Below are 17,033 nucleotides of genomic sequence, written 5' to 3' on the forward strand. Positions count from 1 at the left end.
CTAAAGTGCAGAGCAGGTGTGACGGCTTGGAGGTAATGACGGTGACGTAATCAGCTGGGCGGGACGTAGCTAACATCCCAGCAACTCTCCGCCCCACAGCCAGGGAGCGAGTTATGTACACAGTTATTTACTTCAGTAAAAGTAGAGCAAAACCACAGTGCCGAAATGTGGTGTAGTATTATAATACACGGTAATATCCTTATGAACAGTGTGTGGTGTTAAAACAGTCTCGTACGTTGTCACAGACAAATGTCAAGCTACAGAAGTCATTAAACACAGAGCAGAAATAAAGGCAGACTGATTTGTATATGAAAATCTGAATCGATATCTGTGTCTTTAATTAACACATCGTATACAATGAATGTATCAACTGTGCAATATTAACAACCATTCATTTCGATTATATCATAATTTAGTTTGTTTTTTTGTAACTTATTTACTATGCATTTACTGTGTGATTACTTATTTATTATACTTTTTTGATGTTGTCTTTCTACTTATGCCTCTTGTTTGTTCGTTTGCACTATCCACTGTAATCCTGAAAATGTACACCGTATTATACACCAAATTAGCATTTTCTAAAGGAAGTATAGTTGTAAATCTGCACCTTCTTGGATTCTTTTGAGGCAGGTTTACTGAGCTGTTCCACACAAAATCCACAAATGCAGGAGGAATGTGACAAAATGTTACAAGGCTTGTGTCTTGTAAAACACAAAGCATAAGTACATACAGAGTGACTTGTATTTGTAAATCAGTATATGTGCCTCTAATTTACAACTCGTGTATCATCATTTGTATGGATGGTTATAATTATAGTTATAATTGGATTGGATCATAATGTGTTCATGTGTAAGCATAACTTTTTGGGACTAATGTAACTACCTTAAACTCAAGTAAAGTACAAGTATCCATTTCCCCCATTACCAATATACACAGAAAAACACAAACCAATAATGGAAGATGTATTTTTAGATTCTTAACTGAAGTAAAAGTACCAACACAACAAGTAAAGGTACCCCTTTACCAGTAAAAACCCTGCATTCAAAAGCCTAAGTAAAGGTTTTATCAACAAAATCAAAAAAGTAGCAATATTACAATGTAAAAATACTCTGTCACAAGTAAAACCCCTGCATTAATTCCACTTGAGTATGTTGTATAATCAGAAAAATAAAGTATCAAAAGGTATTATGCAGAAAGGCCCCTAAGAGCATTGCATTACAGAGCCACCGAATCCTAAAATATGGTATTTTACAAACGTTATTACCTTGTGAAAGTTCATAAAATATTCATTCAAGACTTTGGCCACATATTATATTCATGATAATAGTGGATTATTATTAATATTGGCATGTTTAGTATTTTAATGGAGTGGAGAAAATTTCTATTTTATAATCCTGTAAGTGTACCTGTAACTGAAAAAACCTGTGTGGGTGAATAGGCCCTTTAATTTGTAATACTGTATTATCTTTTGTATGTAAAATCAAAGAAACTACTCACTACAGTTGTCGGATAAATGCAGAAGAGTAAAAGTGTGATATAAATGTAGTGGAGTAAAGTATTAAGTAGCGTACAATGAAAATACTCAATGAAGGGAATAGAGCCACCACTGAAGCAGCCTTATCACAGGTTTTTATCATTGCGTAACACCTGCTAAAAACACTCAAGCTGCAAGTTAATGATGACTTGACCTATGACTCATTACTCATGACGATTGGAAACAACGGATGTGACTGTATGGGCTATTCAGTTGGATGATAGCCCATACAGTCACATGATGATGTTGTTTATGGCGGCTATGACTGCAGGGATCAGGCTTTTGCCAATGCAAGCTACTAGGGCTGTTAAGCTGCTGGCTGTAGTCTAGTTCACGCTGTAGATAACTGCACCAAAATGTTTCTCCTCAGTCCGTTGTCTGTGGCAGAGGCACATTCCGGTGGTGTCCGACCTCTCCGTAAATGTGGGCGTGTGTTCCCAATGTTGAGAAGTTTATAGTACGGGAGACCGATATTCCTCCAGTCAGAAACAAGCTATAGCGATAACACTTGCTCTGCACGTGCTCAGATCATCTCTCTGACCGTGAAGAAGGAGCAGTATCGACAGAAGAGTTCACTGATTCACTTTTTGGATGTGGCCAACAGTATTTTTTCTTCTGCTCTGTGAAGTTTAGATGACTGTTAATTCAAATTTACATCGTTTTTATCTCAACACATTTCTGTTAGAAAATGAACATACTTCACTAAATGTGCATGTAACTTTCATTACAACCATAAGAATATAACTCAAGTCACAACTTGACGTGGACTCTAGCTCAAAGACGTGACTTGGACTTTGAAAAATGACTCTGTGACCATCTCTGATGGAACAAAAATGGAACAAACTGTGAATGGGAGGGCAGCATGAGATCAATGGGTCTAAATGTGTGTGTGTGAATGGTTGTCTGTCCACACGGTAGCCTCCGTGTTACCTCCTAGCGGGCTAGCAGACTGGCAACCATATCCAGGCTTTACTTGCCGTCGCTCAGTGCATGCTGGGTAAGACTCTGGCCCCCTCGCGCGCCTGCACAGGATTGATAACGGAACCTTTGATTGAAAACACACCGAGTAGTTTCACTCGAAAGCATCCGAGTCATATTTTGTGCTTTCGACTAATTCATCTGAAGCAGCAGTTCCACCTCTTCTTCACCTGATGAAATTTGACCCCAGTTCAATTTACAAATGCAACACATGTAAATGAAAACCTCTTCTGCTGCTCCACACATCGCATGTCACCTTGGATATGTAAGTGCTTTCAGGACTTGCGCTGCTGTAGAACAAAGTGAATAACAGTTCCAAGTGGCTCCTCTCTGCTGTGAGGCCCTGCAGCAGGATAATGGACATACACAAAGTCGCACAAAGCTCTCATCACAAACTACAAGAAGTTAGCCATCATCACAGTTTTTAACAAACCTCATTGTCCTGTGTGTGTGTGTGTGTGTGTGCACCAGTTTAACAATATCTAATAAGCGGTTGTCTGCAGCAACGCAGATATGCCGCCCAACAGGAAGCTCAACTGAACCGGGGATGTGTGAATATGTGCTGAACCCTCGGTTTCAGTCACTCGGTTGTGATGCTCAGCTAACTTGGAGCTGTGTAGTTGAAATGGGGTCACAGTTTTTGAAGGCAGTTTGAGCGAAAGCCGTCGACCTGATGGGCCTGATGGACTCAGTTGGGCGACTGATGGTTTTCGTAGGCCACTAAGCACACTGAGAAACAGAGGCTGCAGTCACTCCGTGAGCCCACTGAGCACCACAGTTCATCAACATGTTGTTCTAAAAACATTACACTTTTCCCTTTTTTATTTCCACAATCGCTCAGCTTCAGACTCACAGAGTCTACCGCACGTGGAAGGATTTCTGCACCGTTTACCCCCACACACTGCTGCAACTTCTGTTTTCGATGATAAGGCCGGGGAGGAGGCTAAAACCTCCGAGCACACTTTTTCCAAGATAAGACATGTATTTTGCATTCAGTCCGACTGTACTGCTTTCTGCTCATCTGTTGCACCAAGGTCAAGATCAATTCTAACGATATGGAAAATATAATTTATCCGTCTGTTACAGGCTCTTCTGTGTATACTGAGAGGGAAACTGTGGGGTGTAGGGTTAACGGGACCTTTTTGATCCAGTGCAAGGGGATATTGTTCTGTACAAACCTCATGAAAAGGTAAAGAGTGCCTGCACATCAGTGAATTAGGCATCAGCCAAATTACATAACGGTTTACATGTAAAATCAGTCTTGTGGTGTGAAGACAGACAGGTAAAGGTGCTTTCAAATCATACTGCTTTGCTTATAGTGCCAATGCTTTTGTCAGGACGGATGCAGCATCCAACAATTACAGTTACAGTGTAACTTACATACATAACTGTTATGCCGTGTTCACACCAAACACGACGACGAGATTACATACAAAGTCTATGCACAGACGCGATGAAACTGGAGTGACGCGAATTTGCCATGGCGCGTTTGGCGCGAAGTCGGGCGAAGTCGGGCGAAGTCGGGCGAAGTCGCACAAATTCGCATCAAACGCCGAATCGCCCCAAACGCAGAAGTTGAAAAATGTCAACTTCGGCAAGACGCTGTGGCGCGATAGCCTATCAGCGTTGAGATGTTTCTCCTGTCATCACTGACGTCCTGCCGTTGTTGAATCAGGAAATAAATACTGTAGCCGTTCAACTGTCCGCCATCAACCATGGAAAAATAACCTCTATTTCTGCTCAGTACGTGTTGTGGAAGTCCCAGATATCATTGGAAACTAAACGCCGTCATGTCTGGTTCATAACATAGTCCGGAGGAGCTCTATGGATTTCATCGAGCTCACTGTGTCTAGCAAGCCACACGCCTGTTTACTACAGCTGTATGAACACAAAATAAACTGATTTGGCTGTGATTTAACGACAATAAACCGACAAAAAGGGACTCCGAAATAACTATGTAATGATGCAGATTTGTACTTGTTTTCTCAATGGAGCTCGGATCGATCGGTGCTAGTGTTACTGGCACCAGACCTAGGGGAAATCTTGACCGGCAGCAAAGGTTACACAGGCTAGGAAGCACTGTGAAGCCAACTGATCTCACTGTGGATTAATACAGAGACGGGATCGATGTTAGCATCACGCTCAGGCCAGAGCTAGTTTTATTCTGAGCTGCCTTGCAGATCATAACATTTCACAATTTACTTCAACATGGTGTGAACAAATACAAATATATTCCACCTCCAGTCCTACTAACATGTAACAACTACGGTGTAACACTGAAGTTCACGGACGGAACTAGCTAGGTAGCATTACAACGTTCGTCAGAACAATTAGCTACAAAATATAGCTAACTACATTTATCACACATCTCTAATCAGGTTACAACATTACAAAACATTTAACTGTATTTACATTCGATCACAACCCAAGTTACAGACATAAACAAGTTTAGCATACCTGTGGATTAATACAGAGACGGGATCGATGTTAGCATCACGCTCAGGCCAGAGCTAGTTTTATTCTGAGCTGCGCATGAGCGGAGCCTGTAGCTACGTTGTCTCTAATGGATCCACAGCAGCACCAAAGCGCCATCTACTGACGTGATCGTGTATTACCTTGATATAAAGTCTGAAGAGTTAGAATAGTTCAATTATTAACAAAAAGTGTGTGTGTGTGTGTGGGGGGGGGGGGGTCTGTTTTAATACAAATTAAACCTGTAGCATTTCCAACCTACTACACTAGGCTATGCTAACATTGTAGCAGCTCCATCAACACTCACAATAACGTCATCTAGACGTAAATATGGCAGTGTCTATTTCATTGTTTGTACCATATGGTTTACACACACACACATGTATACACATAGTTTGGTCCGGTTTCTACTGATATGAGGTATCGTAGAGCTCTGGGTGAACATAGGCGGCTACAGTATTTGTTTCCTGATTCAACAACGGCAGGATGTCAGTGATGACAGGAGAAACATCTCAACACTGATAGGCTATCGCGCCACAGCGTCACGCGATTGTTTCGCAGAAGTTGAAAAATTTCAACTCACGCGTTTGGGGCGATTCGGCGTTCGACGCAAATTCGCCCGACTTCGCCCGACTTTGCGTCGCGCCAAACACGCCGCGCCATCGCAAATTCGCGTCACTCCAGTCTCATCGCGTCGTCATTGCATAGACTTTGTATGTAATCTACTCGCGCCACGTTTGGTGTGAACACGGCATTACACTGTACAATGAATAGAGCTCGACCACCTTTTAGGTGACAGAGTAGGATCACGATGATCACAAATACTCCAAGAGAATGCATCCAATGCCTCCGAATCCCCCGTAACAATGTGGCAGCTATGGCTCAGACGAAGAGCGGGTCATCTTCTAATTGGGAGATTGGTGGTTCGATCCCTGACTCTAACAAGTCCGCATGTTGAAGTCGAAGTGTCGTTCGGCAAGACATTGAAACACAAATTCAATGTCTTGCCCAACGAGATAATACACCATTGATTGTCCGTCAATGTGAATGTGAATTAGTTCAGGGTCCTGATGGGTTAATGATGACTTGTAATGTTCAGCTTTTAAGTGCTTGGATTATGTATAATCTTTCTTCACTTGAATCTAGTGGTTTCTTTGTTCGTGATTACCAATAAAAAGCAAAGCTTTTTGTTTGCCAATGTCTTCAGGTCTAACCTTTGAATAATAAGCTTTTTTGTCAAGTTAATACAGATACAACATTTGTACGACCAATCCAACAGCTTGATGTCACACGGCAAAGTTGTCCGCATGGCTGAATCAGAGTGAATCTATAATGCGATATAATGAATAAAAACACTATATACTGTAAATGCTGCTCCTTCAGAGCTTTATTCATCCAGGGCTGCTTCTCTGACAGCACTGCTCTATTCTTCAGGAAGATCCTGTTCAGACGCACAAAGTTCCACACACTCACATCTGGAAGCTGTCTAGTGCCACCACAGTCCGACCTGTGGACGCTGAGCATCTCCACTGGAGCATTTTGGTGCTAAAAGCCTTGCTCAAGGGCACCCCAGCATTGGTAATGAAGGAGGGGCAAGCACTGTTAATTCACTTTCACTGTATCCTGCCTGTGAAACCAGCAACCTTCCAGTCAGAGGCATAGCCTTTAGGTTACAGGCATCCAGACATGTTTGAAGACATAAAGTACTCTACTTTGAGTAATAATTTGTGTCTGACAAAAAGAGTTCAAATAGTTGGTTAAAATTCTGGAAAGCACATTAACTTCTCCCTCATTAAGAAATACTGAATTGTTCAACATGCCTATATTGTTATTTTAAAAGTTGAACTCCTGGACACAAAGATGTGTGCTGTAAGTTCCAAGTGTCTTAAGTTGCATATTGCACCATGATTGGCTTGGAAGGTTCAGCACGGAGAAACTGCAACAGATGAATGGGTCAACAGCCCCCTGGTGTCAAGCTCTGCACACATACATCATTCTGCACAGTGAAGCTCAAACGTCCAGCTGAGAGGAGAGGGACTAAAGAAAGCTTTGGTGAATACTCAGGTTAGATGCCAAGAGCACTTACTGGATGCAATTACTTGAGGTTTTTCTTTTGGACTTGATAATATGAGGATAGAGAGTGGAGAGCATTGTTTATTTCCCAAAAGGATAAATGTTTGGTTTCAGGATCAGTAATACATGTTTGGAAGAAATGGAATGATACAGTAGGCCAGCAGACCGGCCAATGTGTCCATTGAGTGCATGTGGACATACGATACGATAAAATAAGATGCTTTGTTGTTCATTGTAATACAAAATTTGGTTTGGAAACAATCTATAAATACATTAAAAAATGATTCATATAGTTATTATTAATTAGACTAAGCTATCTGAATGGGGTTCTGCCATTCAATTTCTTTTTTTGGCTGCCTTGGACATCCAGCTGATTAATCGCAGCATTGAGCTTAAAGCAGATCCTATATTGACTTAACCTACAATAACCTAGCTGGCCACATTGCTAATGTTACCAGTTAGAGGTAGAACATAAAGTAATTCTGTGGTCACATTGCCTTCCAGTCAGAAAAAACAATCAATGTCCTCACGATTGTTGTGTTAATCTTATCAGCTTGTCTAAATTGTCGCTGCCCGTCTTGTGGACATCTTGGTTTCATCATCTCTCACCAGGCGTAGGCCCGGTGAGAGATGATGTGCTTGTGTCACAGCTTAGTCTGTCACGTCTTGGTTTGACCCCTGTCTCTAAATTCTCTTGTCACTTCAGGTCCAGCCTCTGATTACCTCATTCCCTTCACTTGAGTTTCCCCACCCAAACTTACCTGCATCTCATTCCCTTCATCGCTCTCTCTGTGTATTTATACCAGTTCAGTTGCTCTCACGCTGACCGAGTGGGTGTGCAAGTCGGTGTTTGGCCACAGCTAAGCTTGCATCCTGCCGGTAGGGGTGTGCTTGGCTAACCGCTAACTGGGTCAGTGCACACACTGCTGTACCTCGTCGACACTCGGTCGCTGCTAAGTAAGCAGACGGCTCGGGTCATTTCACCTTTTTGGCACCGTTGTACGAAGTGTAATATACGACAAATTTGAGCCCATAATTTGTATGACGTTACATCGGCGCTTGTTTTTGAGTTTTGAACGGAGTTAGGTTTGACGATTCACAGCACAGGTTGTCTTCATACAATCACACCATACAGCAGTGGTCGCTGCAGACACACCTGGTGGACATCTGCACTCTACTGAGTGAACATTTCTAGTTCAAATAGAATTCATCAAGTTGATGTTGCATGTCTGCAGTTTATACAAACAAGTACATTGGAGAATATTGTCTTGTTGGACACTTGGTGAAAATTAAAAAAGATAATATATTGTAAAGTTGGTCCTATTCGCATGTTGTTTGAGGTACAGCTTTGAATCATGTGATTATGCCATAGTGTCTCACAGAAACAGAACAACATGCTAAAGACCAGTAAGAAAGCCTTCATTTGAACCCTACCCAGAGATTAGTGGCTTACTTCCTGAAGGCATTTTTATTTTGAAGATTGGGGATTACCACCATTGCTCACCTTTATTGAGTAAGAAGCTGCATTGCTATCATGATCGTGGGTTGACGGCTTTTGTCTTTAACTTTACTGAAGAAGGAATTTATAGAAAAAGGGTATCTTTCGCACTACAATTAAAAATTCAAGTTCAATGTGTTCTCATTCATTGCCCATATTGAGCATTATACAATCAAACACATAATACTTTATGTTCATTTCTTAGTAGCGTATGAGTTAGATGTAGTTAGTTCAGCCTTACATTTGTGCAGGTTTGATGCAGATGCTACAGTTAGCAATTAGCTATACCAGTTTCTGAATCACATCAACACATATTGCCTCCAATACTTTCAAAACGGACATGGATGAAACTAGAAAAGTGCACTGAAAAGAGTACAGATCTTCAGCAGGTGTGTCTCCCTCTCCCCTCCCAAACAAAGAAGAGTTGAATCTCACTCCGTTGTCCCTCCTGTCTCTGTTACAGTCAAGTAGGCGGCAAAGCAAAAACATGGATTTTTTCATCTCGTATTTTGTCGAACTTTAGTGGATCATGACATGCCAGCTGTGGAATTAATCAGCAGATGCTCCAAAATGAGACAAAACTTTTCTAGTTTTTGAGCCACAAGGCCAACATGTGGCCTGCAACAGATTAGGTAAGGTAAGGTTTTTAGTGTCGCCGATTGATGGAAATACATTTTGCTTCTGAATCAGTTAATCATTTGCGATATCTACCAGCTGTTCAAGAGGAATGAGTAGTCAGCAATCAATGACAGTCAACAAAATAGGTTTTTAAAAAATTGTGAATCACCGTGTGACAAAGTGGGTGAGTACACCATTTGTCCCCATATTTCACTGCCATATCTCATACAAATGTAACCATGCTTGTTAATACTTTGTTCTGCCATAGTTCCATCATGATCTGTAACTGTAAAATTAGGTAAAGGAACATATTTATGTTGACTGTGATCTCTTCTGCATGGTTGCACATGTATATTATATGCTAAACTATGTACAAGTGTTTTTCTGCCTCAAGAATATCTTTGTCACAGTTGAGTTTCCTGCAGTCGTGGTACGGACTACATCCTGCTGATGGAAGGCTCTATTTAAGCAGATGCCTTTGGCTGTTACAGGGAGAATGGAAGTCAGCGTGTAGTGATATGTTAATATAAGTTACATTTATTATCAGTTGGGTTAACTGATTGTTTGTTGTTTGTATATATTGTTGGTTACATGTGTAGTAGGAGCCACTATTGTAAATAAACACCTTTCGCTTTTCTTGTGTTTGCCTCCTACCACTTTTCTAGCCACTCTGGTCAAACTTCCTCACACACCGCAAATATTGGGCTGATGGGTCCAGTAGTGTGCGAGATTAGCCGTGGACAGACACCATCGACTCTATGATCTCGCCACAGGCTTACGCATCCTATGACATATCCTCTCACTGTTGCATACATGCATACATACATTCTGTAAATTATAAGTGGGAATCCGTTAGACCTTTCTTTTTTTCATGAACTAAGCAGTGGCTGCCAATTAATGCTGTGACAAATGTGACATTGAGTAGATTAGGAGTCGGTGCCCACCAGTGTCCTGTATTAGCATAAATGACAGTAACTTAGCTCGCCACAATGCTAATGTTAGAACATACAGTAGTTCTATTACTGAAAGTGCCTCACAGCCATGTGCAAGAAACTCAGCAAATACTCTCATAGTTGTCTTAATCTAATTTGACAATAAATGAAGTTTTGCCACTCCTACAAACATGAGATATGGAGTTGAATCAGTCCATTCTTCTATGATTGTATTTGATGGCCTTGATCCAACCACAAGCCACAAACACAAGCCTTTCCTTTCAAGCCACAGGTTTTTTTTGCTACAGCATTTTGTCACTGTTTACATAATGGTTGCACAGAGTACAAGAGAATTTAATTTGTTGTAACATTAAGAAATGACTCAGGCTTCAGTGTCCACCACTGTGAAAACCGCAACTTCAGTTAGTGCAGATATCTGTATGAGCAAACCAGGTTCAAACTAAGTTCAATGTGGTGTTATTCATTTTGTAAGCCAACATTACAGCGGATCTCCACTGATTTTACACCTCTGTTTACTGTTTATTGGCTGAGCTGCATCATGTGATGTGATTCACAACGCATTGGTCGGTATTTTTCCTGCACCGCTGAACAAGTACCGTAAATGCTGGAATAATTCCGCTGCATAAAAAGGCCCTTCAAAATGAAATCACAACATTTTTTTTTTTTAGTCCGGCAAAGCCCCGCGACCCACTGAAAACAGGTCCGCAACCCACCAGTTGAGAATCACTGATATAGCAGACGCTTTTATCCAAAGCGACTTCCAATTCAGATTCTATCATTCATACACTGCAGGCACAGCTACGGGAGCAATTTTTGGGTTAAGTGTCTTGCTCAAGGACACATCAACATGAGACTAGCGGAGCCGAAGCCGGGGATCAAACCGCCGATCCTCTGATTGAAGGACAGCCCTGCTCTCCACTTAGCCACAGTCACCCACAAATGTAACTTTACCACCTTTGATAAAGTAGCTCACAGCCGCTTCCCCAAGCTTTTCAGTGGGAGCATCCTGGAGTAGAGAGACAGTCCCAAACAGAACAAATTCTAAGCAAGCAAGGACGCGGAGACAGCAACACTGCAGTCAAAACCTTTTAGAAGTTACAAAGTAACTGAAGCAGACTGATCAGCTCTTGCGTCCTCCGTGTCTGGCAGTAAGTATGGTATTTTCACTTGGCGTGAGTCTTCAGATAGCACCCTTCCTTTCAGCCAATCAGATGCTAGTATCGTCTTGGAGACGTAGCCTCTGGGAAGGGCACATCAGAATGATCCAACATGACTTTATTCCAAAGATAATGCAAACGAGTTTGCTCAGATAATGGTAAGGACAATTGTGTCCTCTCAAAATGTTGGGAGGGAATGCAAACCTTTGCTCCAGAGGGAGTGTGATGAATATCCTCAAGTGAGTCAGTGTTGGTTGGGTCTGAAGAATGAAGTCTGAAGTTTGAAAATGAAAGAAATCTGGAGGTGTGGAGTTTAGAAAGGTGTGAACTTAGCAGAGTTCTGTAGCTTGCTCCACAGGGCTACATTAGCCACTTCTAGCATAACGAACCAGAATCTCTCACCAAACTGTCAATAACTGAAAATTAACTTGTGACGTTGAGACAAGCTGAGATCTTTCAACTGTACATTTATTTCCAAAAGACTGCATATACATTTGCAAATTCTACTGTACAGAAAACATCCACAATTTCCATAATTATAGATACAATATACCACAAAGCTGCCTGGCATTACCAAACATAGATGTTCAGCACTAAAAAAGCTCTGCAGCCTATTCAATATTATAATCTTAAATACTTTTTTAACTAATACCTTTACATGTATGTCAGTATGATTAATTTGTTGTTGTTTTTTCATCCGCATCTGTACTTTACAACATTCACCATTTACAGTAGTTAAACAAGGCACAAGAATAGTGATATGAAGCCGAAGGCCATGCGTAACGCAAAGAAGAGCATGGGGCCGACTAACTCAGGTGACAGAAAGTCATGGATAGTGAACTTCTAATCTCATGAAACAGGGTTAGTCTTACACCAAAGCATTATACATAGTGAGAATACGGTCGTTTGTGTGTGTGTGTGAGCTCACTTTCAAAAAGCTGGATTTCAACATGTTTATGAGATACAGTGGACAAAGCTGAAACACCTCCAGAATGAAGGTGCTTGTTAACTGTGATGCACGTTCTCATTCCCAACTCGTCGAGTACCAACTCTTGGTCAGCGGCCCTAACCATCAAACTAAGAAGCTCTCGTTTCCGGTCGGTACATGAAGGGATGCGATATCTGTATTTTTTTGGGACGATAACGATACCCAGTTATTACATGCTTCTCATGGCCGACACCAATAAGAATTCATAAGAATTCAACATTTTTGTATCTTAGTATATAAGTTCATCATCAGTTGTTTACTATGCACACCTGAGGGTGAGAAGTGCTCAAATGTAGTGAGAGTAGCATGTTGAGTCAATGAAAGCAGTTTGTCTTCATATTATCAGCCAAAAATGTATCGTCTATAATGCAATCCTCAGAATAATACATGATTCTTGTTTGAGGAATTTACCGGTAGCGACCAGAATTTATTGGGCCTAATATCTATTGAGCATCCCTAATTTCATGCATACAGGCTTTTCAAAATAAACGTAGGCATTTGCGGAAAACAACCTGGGTAGGTTTAGGCAACAAAACTACTTGGTTAGGTTTAGGAAAGATCAGATTTTGGGTGAAAATAAATATGTTTGTTACCTAATTAAGTAGACTACACTATATAGGTGACGTAAGTTACGTAATGTTACGTAACTCTGGTCTAACATTGTCTTTAGTTTCCCACAATACAGAAACAGCCTCCTGGTTGAAAGTCATGTATCATCCGTCCAATCCAACCTCTTCGCGCTCTTATTCCCGCCACAACTACGGCCACATAGAGCGGCATAGCTCGACTCATAGGCTGATCACCAAGCTGCTGTATTTGACGACTTGGGAGAGAGAACGGGCTGCATGGGGTGTACTGCACAGACAGGATGCTCTCAGTGTAACATAAGCCACCGCTAAGCGTTACAAAAGCCAAAATATCCATCTTTGCGTGCAGGAATTAAAAGGAAAATCCATCTAGTCACAGTTAGGGAAAGAATCCTATTGGGGAGAGAAACAAATGAATACCCTTCACATTCCTCCCTTACCAGCTCAAATTATTTAAGAGATGAATGTAATTTGATCAGAGATGCAGTGAAATAAAAGCAGTTCTTTATGGTGGCAGGATGAAGCCATGCACATGTGTCAGGTCTGATATACTCAGTGATGTATTCAAAGTCACCATATCATTCCTGATAAAAACTGCTGAGGGACACATTCAAAATACATACAGTACAGCTCTCTCACCTTAAAAAAGCCAACAGAATAATATACATTAGAACAGAAAGAATTGGGTTTGTTGAAAAGGAATTGTGAGTTGAGTTTGTTTAGCTGACAGCAGGGATCGTATGTATGTTTATTCAGGTTAACTATGTCAATTCTGTAACTCAGTTGTGGTTGGAGGTACCAATTTCAAGATGAAGAATTGGTCTTTGATTTTGTGATATTGTCCCACATTTTCCTTTAGCTCACTGTTTTTGACTCTATACATTTGAGAGTATCAGCACTGAGATTGTAGACAATGTTTGGGGATTTGTGGGCACTATAGACCATGGAGTGGATTAAAGATTGACTCAACTGGGTGCTTCATAAAAATCAAGCCGGAGAATACAGCTCCAAGCATCAGCTTTGATTTGTACCACATTACTCATACTGTATGTTTGTACATGGTTCCAGGTACTTTGATTAGTAAAGCTTATTTCCTGAATTTAGTTACTGGTGAGAAAGGCCACAATACTCAAACCACAGGGTTCACTGATGTTTGCCGTAATAACCCTCTCCTTCAACATTAGTGAGTCAGTGCTGTTCCGAACAAACTGGGGGTGGCATGTTTTTTCTTATCTTTACTTAAGGAGGAGTCATAGTGAAACAGTAGGTCAATAAAATGGCATTGTGTCATAGCCATAGTCAAAGTTTGCTTCTTTTTGTTTATTTTAATAAGTATTCAGCAGACCAAAAAACTAGCCAAACATTTTGGGTGTTTACAGCAAATGGTAAAGTATACCCTTAATGAAAAGTGCTCTACTGGGCTTAAAGTCATGGCGGTAATATGCAGAGAAAAAACTTTTTAGATTAAAGTCTGAAATTTACGAGAAAAAATCACAATTGCAGCAGCTGCTGTCTGAATTTCGTTGCACCTAAAATAGTGTTGTTATGTAAGGATGGCCTCTGAGCGAGGTGAAGGACCTGAAGGATACAAGAAAACACCTCTTTTTATGAGTTCTTTATAATATATTCTTTATAATATATATTTTTTCTCAGAATATTACCCCGCTCCTCTGCCTCTGTCATTTATTCTTTTTTAATTGTATCTACGGCGTTGCACAACACAAACCTACGTACATGTTGTCCATTTGGGTCATCAGCTCTCCGTATGTTTGCGTGTTTCTTAACCGACATTTAAATCCAAGAATAAACTCTGCTCTGCTGCTCTTCGCTGGCGTTACATTTATGAGCCATTCTCTAATTTGGGTTACAGTTCATGTCCATTGAGGATAATAATATTTTTATGCAACAAATTTAACTATTTAACTATTTTCTTCAGAAATATAATATTTTTCCGATTAAGGGCTTGAAATTGTAATTAGGTTAATAAATTGACAGTTAAGTGGGTTTTGGCCTCAAATTTAAAATGTAAAACCAATACAGTTTGAACTATCTATTTATTTGTTTATTTTAAAATGAGGTATAACTTTTGAATTATATAAATATCTCAGTTTATTAATCCCCACAACAGTTCTGTCAACTACAGCACATCTTATCTAGTGTCCTGGAGAAAATGGTGGCTTTCCATTTACGAGAGCATTTGGCTTCTTGTCATCACTGACTTCCCCCAATGCTCCTCTTATCAAAACTATCACAACATAATGTATCGAACAACACAATGAACTGGATGTCATCCTATTTAGGCTACAGACAACACTGCACGAGAATACACGCTCATCAGTCTACCTTCCTACTGCAGTGTTGAGGTACCTCAAGGGTCCATCTTAGGACTCTAAAAAATTCTGCACGATTCAGCTCCCTCCCCTTAATCAATTTATTCTAACAGCTAATGGTCAACAAGAAAAACAAATGATCATCTACTGTTACATAAAACATTGTTCAACAAAATGTGCTTAATTAAAGCAACAACGCACTGGATTGCTATCCTCACAAGCAGAAGAGGGTATTAGCTTTAGTCAGTTTAAAACACACAGTCATGTTGTTATTAAGGTTGGTTCTGTAGGTGTATTTATTAATGTGGATTCAACATTCCCATATTGTAATATTGTCATTAAGGTCAGATCTATGTCCTACAGGTGTATTGAGTAATGTGGATTTATCATTTTTATATTGTTATAAGTGCATTTTATTATTTCAAAGGACAACAGATGAAGAACAGTGTGGTCATTTCTCTCAATGGCAGCCATTTTTAATAAATTCAACTTTTTAAAAATATTTGATCCGTAATAGCGCATTGTAAAAGAGTACGTTGATTGGCCTTTAACTGTGTTGGACACATTGTTATAGTTTTCAATTCTTTTAAGATTTTAATTCAAATTAATGTTGAAACTTAAAGTTCAAATATTTAAAAAGGTGTTAATGTTAAGCTTTGCATTAGTGGAGACAGACTATTAGATTGAAGTATTATTTTAACAGTTTGTGAGAAAGCACATCACTTTTACACTTTTTTATTTATGTGAAATGTACGCCCAAATTATAGAATGACTCTGTGTCTCAATGTGTGCTCTTTCATTTGCTATTTTGAGTGCATGGTTGTTTTGACAAAGTATCGGAAAATAGAGTGAACTCTGAGTACCAGGATGGTGCACTCATGATGGTTGAACCGTTGAGTGTGGAACACTGGACCCCTCAATGGTTGCCATGATGGCTACCTTTCAGAAGGGGAGGGACCACCAAAGATGTGAAAATGGCGGCGTATTTTCCACCTCACATGAAACAGGGGGCACACACAAGCATATCAAATTAAAATCACGTTCATTTTTATTCAGTTTTAATACAATTCAAGTCAAGTAAGCAAACAAAGCTGGCAGATATTTTGGCGGGCAGCAATCACGGTCGAATGTTGGCTGTACTGCTCCTTCCGATTGCAATTTGCTATTAAAAAGAAAAAGAAGAAGCGGTCATATTTCGCAAATGTCTTTCCGGTCAGTGCATAACAGCCATGTTTGATCTGAGACCTCACTACCCTGTCAACATTCACGCACTACGCAAGTACATCATGCGTACACAGTGTACCACATGGAAGTGTACTAACAGAAGTATCCGAATTGAGACACAGCATTAGTCTAGCTAGCCAATAGTAAGTAGAGGCAGCAGCCACATGGAGTCTGTGTTACACCGTGGCTTTACCTCAGGTAAATCTGTTATTACTGTGGGCAGTGACATGTAAACTCATGAATGTAAGTTTCCCCCGAACATTTGTCTGATGTTGTGTGACCGAATCCCAGAGGAACATATGGAGAGCTGTGGTCACAAATGAGGCTGTAAGAAGCACACACTTCATGTGCAGATGTGGGATTCAGTGTTTTATAAGTGAGAGAATGTGTTTTTGCATAATTTGGGTGGCCTTATTTACCCAGCATGCATCTGTCTAGCAGAGTGAAGGCAGAGATCCATTGTGATTTGAGATACACTATGTAAACATCTCAGCAGCATGAATGCTGGATGTTGAGTCTGAATGTATTTTTTTTCATGTAAAAAGTTTAAATCCAAATGTGAATACTATGTATTTTCTGGTTTTCTGTTAAACAAATTCTTACCTCAGTGTCCCCAAATAG

This window comes from Pholis gunnellus (assembly GCF_910591455.1).
Source record: "Pholis gunnellus genome assembly, chromosome: 6".
In the NCBI taxonomy this organism is placed as follows: domain Eukaryota; kingdom Metazoa; phylum Chordata; class Actinopteri; order Perciformes; family Pholidae; genus Pholis; species Pholis gunnellus.